The sequence below is a fragment of the Rutidosis leptorrhynchoides genome, chromosome 1, assembly GCF_046630445.1.
Source record: "Rutidosis leptorrhynchoides isolate AG116_Rl617_1_P2 chromosome 1, CSIRO_AGI_Rlap_v1, whole genome shotgun sequence".
NCBI lineage: Eukaryota > Viridiplantae > Streptophyta > Magnoliopsida > Asterales > Asteraceae > Rutidosis > Rutidosis leptorrhynchoides.
Window position 1 is genome coordinate 257,411,156 of NC_092333.1, and position 9,086 is coordinate 257,420,241.

Sequence of the window (9,086 nt, forward strand, 5' to 3'; positions counted from 1 at the left end):
GTGAATTTCAGCTGACCAAGCAGCCAAACGGCCTGCCAAATGGCCTGCCACATGCCCTGATCAAACGGCCCCTGCAAACGGCTTGATCTGGCAAACGGCCCCTGAAAACAGCCTGCCAAACGGCTTGCTAAATGGCCTACCAGCCGTTTGCAGGCAAATTCTAAGTCTATTTAAAGGGCTCTCTCCTTCCATTTCAACACACACTCAATTTTGTAATTCACTTTATATTTTCAAGCTTTTAGTTAGTTTTTAGTAGTAGTTAGCTTAGCTTTTATTTTCCAGAGGATATCCCGGCGAGTCCCTGCGATCTCGGGCAGATTTCTTTGGCCTTTTCAGGTTTTTATCCGAAACGCTTGTCTTTTGTATTAAACACGTGCTCTTACTTTTTATATTTAATAATGTGTTCCGATATCACCATGATAGCTTAATTAATCTGTATGTTGCCATGATAGAAGTTTGGGTTAGCGTAATAATGTTAATTTAGTACGATTACTACCGTAATACTGAACTAGGAAGTCTGATAGATTTGTATGCTAGCATCTTAAGGATGGACCAACCTAGGTTGTGATTAGAACTTGTCCAACTATATGAAATTAGCTACTTCATAGGATTAAGACCCCTGGTTATACTGTATCTGAAGATTCTATGAACTCGGTATGGCCGGAGTTCCCGAGAGGCATTTAATGTGCTTTTAGGACACAGAACTTAGGAATTGAGACATGAATGACCTAGTATGCCTATTGACTGTTCCGAAGAGACTTCTTAGGAGCTGTTAAGATCTAGTTAGTGCCTTCACTGTGTGACCCAAGCCTATTGCATGTTCTTGTTTGATTGTTGCCTTAGGACTAAGTCATATAAACTATTTAGGTATTTATTAGGTTTCTATCTTCTTTACTTTCAGTATATCAACTGTAATGCTGTATAATGCTTGAACTAATATGATCTCATTAGTATGATTGAATGGTTGTTTGTTTTCATTTAAGGTTTTACCAACTTAAACCAACGGAATCCTTTCGTTTGTGATTAGTGTTCAGTCAACACGGCACGTTGTTATTCAGTTAACTAAAATGATAACGAGGGTTAGGATTAGAGCTCAACTCACTAATAAACCTAGAAATTTACTAAGGATAACCTCCGAGGTATAGCTACCTTTCAATTATACAACCAAATGACATACTTCTCACTGCTTAAAGAGAACTCCTAGAGTTCAGGGATAAGTAAGTCTGTGTAATTGTCTCATCCAACCAGATCTTTATCATTGATAGTGCTCTAATGAACATATATTTAGTATCAATATCCTTCCAATATGTAAAGCTTTTAGTTACTATTATTCTATTTTTATGTAATAATCATTTAAATAAATAAGTGCGAAGACGAAAGACGAAAATGAAGATTTGAAGACGCAAATGACCAAAAAACTCAAATGTATAAGATACAATCCAAGTGGTTCAATTTATTGATGAGAAACGTCTAAAAATTACAAAAGTACAAGTCGCGAAACGTAAAGTACAAGATATTAAATCATACGAAAAGACGTTCAAAAATCTGAAACCGAGACATGAACCAACTTTCAACGTACAACTCAATGGAACTAAAATTACAAGTCAATATGCACAAGAATATAATATAATATATAATTAATTATATATATATATATATATATATATATATATATATATATATATATATATATATATATATTATATATTATATATTATATATTTATTCAGCAGCCCACGTTTTGTATTTATTGGATGAGCTGGATTTCGAACCTCCGCAATCTCGGAGCACCAAGGCACAAAAGTACCACGATCGCGAAGCTACCTGGGACACATTTTGGCGTATAAAAGCCAACGAATTCTGCTCGATTTATGCACCCCTTTTCCAACCTCAATCTCTCTATATGTATTTATATTTATAATTATAATTAAGTTTAATTTAAGATTAATAATAATAATTTGGGTTATTGTAAGGAATGTTTTACGGGTTTTAAAGTTGGAACTCTGTCCGTGTAACGCTACGCGATTAATCACCACTGTAAGCTATGTTCTTCCTTTTTAAATTAATGTCTCGTAACTAAGTTATTATTATGCTTATTTGAGCCGAAATAATCGTGATGTTGGGCTAAATATTAAGACGGGGTTATTGGATTTTGTACCATAATTAGGGTTTTGACAAAAGACCGACACTTGTGAACATTGGACAATTGACTATTAATAGGTAGGGGGTATTGTCTAATTGAATGACAACTCATTGGAACCTATCAAACCTATCTTCAAATTAGTTAATCTAATAATTATTAAATTGATTACGAATGTCCTATTTAGTGACGTTTATATGACATCATTTACAATCATTTAATTAATCAATTGGATTGGATAATTGATTATTCATTATGGCTAAGTGAATAAATTAATGTATCATGGACTAATTAAAACAAGGGTGGATTACATTCAAGGGTAATTGGTGTAATTGTTAACAAAGTATTAAAACCTTGGATTACACGCAGTCAATTAGCTGGTGTAATTATTAACAAAGTATTAAAACCTTGTTACAGTTTGAATCCCTAATTAGTTGGAATATTTGACTTCGGGTATAAGGTTAATTTGACGAGCATTTTATAATTATGACCGATGGACTATTATGGGCAAAAACCAGATAGGTTTCAAATAATCCAGGACAAAGGACAATTAACCCAGATAAATAAATTAAAATCAAAACGACAAACATCATGGTTACGAAAGTTTAAATAAGCATAATTCTTTTATTGTATTTCTCATCATACTTTTAATTATTGTCATTTTATTATTCGCAATTTTATATATCGTCATTGTTATTTATTTTACGCATTTTAATTATCGTCATTTATCTTTACGCTTTATTTAAAATCGACAAACCGATCATTAAACGATAAAACCCCCCTTTTATAATAATATTACTATATATAATTATATATATTTTATATAAATATAGTTGTTAAAAATATAATACGTAATCACTAGCTCCCTGTGGAATGAACCGGACTTACTAAAAACTACACTACTCTACGATTAGGTACACTGCCTATAGTGTTGTAGCAAGGTTTAGGTATATCCCATCTATATAAATAAATAATAAAACTTGTGTAATTTCGTCGTATTTCGTAGTAAACAACAATAGTATTTCGTATACACCACTACACACATCAAGTTTTTAGCGTCGCTGCCGGGGACTCGGTGAGAAACGCTATATTTTTATCTCTAATTTTGTAAAAATATTTTGTATTTATAATAAGTGTTAAAAAATAAATATAAACACACACACACACACATATATATATATATATATATATATATATATATATATATATATATATATATATATATATATATATATATATATATATATATATATATATATATATATAATTAAGAACATTAATTATATTTTTAAGATTTATTAATAAAAACTACTTTTATTTTTATGATTTTAAAATATAAGTTTATTATATTTTATATAAATATTTTATAAATATTTTCTATATTTTAAAATAAGTGAAAAAAATTCAAATAATATAAAACTGAACCTGCCGAACCATTTTTGAACCTGCAAGCATTCTGAACCTGCATTACTTCGCAGTTACGAAGCCAGGAGACAAAAAACCACAGCGAACGCAGAGCCGGGTCTGACAGGACGGAAATCCTCGCATTAATTACGATTTTAGGGTTAGATTTTATAATAAATATTATTATTAGGGTTTAATTTAATTATTATATAGTTTTAATATAATTTGTATTTTAAGTTTTAATTATTATTATTTACATATTTATATTAATCCTTTTATATAAATAATATAATATTATTTATAAATTTTGTATTTTTATCAACTTAGTTTCTTTTTGTATTTTGTTTTTTTTCGTAACTTTTATAATTTGTCGTTCGTAATATATAGTTTTAAGTTATAGTTTTTGTCGTAGTTATTTTATACTTCTAGATTTTTAGACTTTGCCGTAATGTCCCTTAAGTGCTTTTTCTTTAGATTAAGATTTAGGCGCTTTAGAAATTTGCGATGCAGTTTTTAGATTTGAGTGCTTTTTAAAGTAATTGCCGTTTTCCGAATTGAATTACATTTAAGTTTTAATACCTTTAGACGCAATTTTTAGTTTTTAGTTTTTAGACTTTTAAGTTTCGACGTTTTTCTTTCTTATTTTTATTTTTCGACTCTTGTTTTTCGACGCGCTTTTTCTTTCTCATTTCTACGCTCTAGTTTTTAGGACATAGATTTTTATTTCTAAATTTCGACGAAAAATTATAAAAAGCGATTAAATTAATAGACATCCAAATTTTCTGGTTCGTAGTAATAGTTGGATTTGTTAGTGGCGAGTTGTGGATTTTCCGATTTAAAGGATCCTGGCTACCTGCTGCATCTATTGACTATTCGAAACGTGGGAAAAATCAGAAAAGTCTATTAATTTGATAACTTTAATAATTTTTATATTTATAACTAATAGGATATTCAATGAATGCACCGAGCAAAACGTTCACCACCTTTCATACGTTTACCACATGTAACCCGATCAAGACATTTAGCCAATATTGTCGCCGTTGATTTTTCTTTAGAATCATCATATAGTCGAACAAGTACTCCAATTCAAATTTCCAATAATCCATTTTTTGAACCCGACTTCACAATTGAAACCCCGGAGGATATTCAAGGACAATTCCAGGATCCTGAACCACTAATTTCTCCTGAACCACAAACCGTTAAATCAGAATCTTCTAGTGATTCGGATTCAACAAATTCAATTATGGAAGTAACGGAACCTCAAAGTATGGAAGACCGAATGAGAGCCACACGCACTGGCCAAGGTCATGCCATTATTCGGCCAGACATTAATGCGCTAGGTTATGACAAATCCTACACATGGTACCTAATCAATGCCAATTTAGTGGTACGTCAAAAGAAGATCCAAACGAACATCTTCAAACCTTTAATAGGATCTGTACTCTATTTAAAATCAGAGAAGTTGAGGATGAACAGATCTATCTCATGTTGTTTCCTTAGACTTTAAAGGTAGAAGCCAAAGATTGGTTAGAATTGTTACCTGAAGGGGCGATTGACACATGGGATGTCTTAGTTGAAAATTTTCTTAAAAGATTCTTTTCGGCATCTAAAGCCGTAAGACTTCAAGGAGAAATTGTTATGTTCGCGCAAAAGCCAAATGAAACGTTATATGAGGCATGGACAAGATTCGAAAAGATGTTGAGAGGATGTCCTCAACACGGTCTAGATACTTATCAAATAGTTCAAATATTCTACGAAGGTGTCAACGTCGCTTCACGAAAAGACATCGACACAGCAGCTGGTGGTTCCATTATGAAGAAAACCGCAACCGAAGCTCACAAAATCATTGATAACACAGCCTCCCACTCGCATGAGTGGCACCAGGAAAAAGATATTTTTCGTTCATCTAAAGCGGCTATAGCCGATTCTAGCCATGACTTTGATTTCATTTCCACAAAAATAGATGCTTTCGAGAGACGGATGGAAAAGATGACTAAAGATATTCACGCAATACGAATCAGTTGTGAGCAATGCGGTGGACCACACTTAACGAAAGATTGTTACATTGAGCAAACGATGGAACAACGAGAGAATGTTTCCTACATAAACCAAATGGCGGGAAATAATTATCAAAATAATTATCAACCACCAAGGCCAAACTTCAATCGAAATCAAAACATTCTTTACAATCCAAATGGACCCAACAATAACTCGTACAACCAACAAAGTCCGAATAACTAACCAACTCAAAATAACACTTTTTATCAACAAAGACCTAGCTTGTATAAAACACCACATCAAATCAAAGAGAAAAAGTCAAATCTGAAAGAAATGGTACAAAAGCTAGTTGAATCTCAAACACAATTTATTGCAACTCAAACCCAAACAAATGAGAGGTCTGATCAGTCATTAAGAACTCAACAAGCTTCCATTTTGAATCTAGAAAAACACATAGGTACTCTTGCTAGCATGATGAGTGAGAGGGAATAAGGAAAGCTACTGAGTAATACTGAAGTAAATCCTCGGAATGAAAACGTTAACATGGTTTCAACAAATTCTGAAAAACCATCATCAGAAGATGGGAAGGTTTTAGATGTGAGTAACAATGAAGAAGTTATGCCACCACCACCACTCGAGTATGTAAAGCCAGTGGTGGCACCATACAGACCACCCATCCTGTTTTCAAGAAAAGGAGTTGAGTATGAGCAAGTGATAGGTAATAAAGTTTGTGATACCTCTGGAAAAAAGAAGAAGAATAAGAAAGTACAAGAAACAAAAACCGTAAAAGTAAACCCGGTGAAGACGGTTCCACCGAAACCTCCACCCAGGTTGGGTGATCCGGGTGAATTTATTGTTCCTTGTCTACTTAGCGATTGTGTCATGTATGATGCACTAGCAGATTTAGGTGCAAGTGTGAGTGTTATGTCTCTTTCATTATATAATAGATTAGGAGTAGGTGAGTTAAGTCCAACGAAAATGAGTGTTCAACTCCTTGATAAAACTATTAGGCACCCAGTTGGAATTGCTGACAACCTACCCGTTCAAGTGGGTAATTTAACATTTCTAGTCAAATTTATTGTCATTGACATAGAAGAGGACTCAAACATTCCTCTAATTTTAGGTCATCCATTCTTAGCGTCCACCGAGGCATTTATCAATGTAACAGAGGGTAGAATGACACTTAGGAATGGAAAAAAATCGATCACCTTTGTGATTCGAAAGTCTAAATCTCCACCAACCAAAACCGTTGAACCAATAAAAATGATTGATGAGAAGCATATTGTCTTACCAACTCCAACGGTAGTGCTTAACAATAATAAAATGCCTAAGTGTGGGGAAGATGAAGTAACACCTAATGATAACTTGATAACAAAGAACCCCGTTGTTGATACAAAATTAAATGACCCCGTTATTAACAGTTCAATGAAGAAACTTTATAAACGGGTTTACGATGCTAGAATAAAGGGGAACTCTAAGTTGTGTAATCGGTTAGTATCCAATCTATCGCCTAAAGAAAAGGAGAAACTAGTTGAATTTGTGGATGTTACACATGAATCCGACCAATGGCTTAAAGCAAAAGTCACAGATATGCAAGTTGATTATGGTCCAAGAGAATTTGACAATGAAGTTAACCACAATTTTGACACCACAGCTACCTAAGTGTGGGGAGATTCAAATGTTCTAAAAAAAATGTTGTCTAGAGTTAGTTTTTCTGTTCTCATGTAGTTCCGAGAATGGAATCTGATTGGTCTTTTCCACTAGCAGACACTAAAGAACTAGTTTTCTCCCCCCATTCTGAATTTTTTATTTTATAGGTTTTATATTAAATTAATATGTATTTTTAAATTTAAGTTTTGTGTGAATTTAAAAACAAAATTTACTTTATTTCATTAAGTTTAAAAAAATAATTTCTAAAATTCGTAGTAAGTTAAAGACTAGGTCGTAGAACCGAAATTTCTTTACCCGAAGGCGGGGCGAAAAATTTTGTTATCATTATTTTTAATTTTATTGATCTAAAGTATGCCAAAAAAACAAAAAATAAATAAAAATCTTTGCTTTTAAAACAATCGCTTTAAAATGACATTTTTTTAATTTTTTCGAGGGATGGACTAGGTAAACGTACCGAAACTACCTCTACCTAAAGTAAAAGGAAACAAAATTTTAAAAATTATTAATTTAAATTATTTTCATATATTAAGGTTTTATAAAAAAATATATATATATATATGTATATATGTTTGTAGTCTATCTTATGTACAAAACAGGGTAAAACAGCGCACTTTCAAAGACTGGTATTAAGTTCAGCAAAAGCTACTAATTTTGACGATAAGATGCAAAACAATATGTTTGCAAACTCGGTATTTTTAATCATTTTTCTACACTAATCACCCTCACAAATTTATAATTATAGTATGATTTCATGCAAATAATGGCATTGCATGATCTTAAGTGTGGGGAAGGGTTATAAATTATCTCGTGTTTACACTTGGTTTAATTGTCAAATTTTGTGAAAATTTGGAAAATTTTCAACTAAATGAATTCAAAATCATGTTTATACATATTTATGACCGGTAAAACTAGGTATTAACTCCGAAATTATTGTTACCTCGGAAAGGACATAAATTGAGAAACAACCCAAAATGCTTGAATTCATTTAAAATGGAACAGAGGAGAATAAAAAGGCACAGAAAGAAATAAATAAAAGCCAAGGGTGGGGAGAATGTACCAAGTTTTTCAATTAAAAACTATCTATCACATGTTTCTATAAAGTTATTGCAGGTACTTTTGTTTTGGACGATATTAATTAGTTTTACCCGATTTACTGTAATATATTTGAAAGAAAGATGGATCTACACGATGAATCAATTCCATCATTAAAAGGAAGTAAAGTCTTCCGAAAAAGACACACGCTTCTTGATTTAGGTCAGGAAGTTGTCGTCAAGACCAGCTGTAGGTTGACGAAAAATCTTGAAAAGTCATCTCTAAAATCAGCAGGAAATCCACGGACCTCAGTATCAAACAGGGTCGCCAAGTGGTCAGACTTATCCTAACCATGAGAGGATCTATCTCGTAAAATGGGGAGGGCGCCGTGCAAATTAGCTTGATAAGACTAATGAATCAGACCCCAGAAAGGATAATCTTCTTAAAGATTAAAAATCAGCTTTTAAGCCTGATATTACTCAATCCTTGAGATTGACCTTAAAGATTGAGAATTATAAACTCATGGAATTCGATGATATCTAAACTCGAGCTTGAACGAGAAAATATTTTGATCAAAATTAGAACCAATTTGTTTTCTGAAAACCCATTTTCAATGCGTTCATTACCATTGAACGTAAAATCCTAGGAATTCACCTGGAATTCATTAGGTTACCTGAACCAAATTGGGTGTCAACCGTAAGAATGGTGATTGCATAGCATGGTCGAAGACATGACCTTGTGCCAGACTGAAAAATTATAGGGTGATCTTTACTATTGCTCCTATAAAGGATAGTAATTGCATCCAACACGTTTTTGACCATGATCATCTGCATGTGATTAG

General features: G+C 32.5%; 1 non-coding gene across 1 annotated transcript; it reads right to left on the reverse strand.

Moving 5' to 3' along the window:
* Window positions 1-5,161: 5,161 nt before the first annotated feature.
* LOC139886886 (small nucleolar RNA R71) lies at window positions 5,162-5,268 on the reverse strand. The gene has a single exon (XR_011772747.1). It is a non-coding gene; the product is annotated as a small nucleolar RNA R71 (small nucleolar RNA).
* Window positions 5,269-9,086: the final 3,818 nt, after the last annotated feature.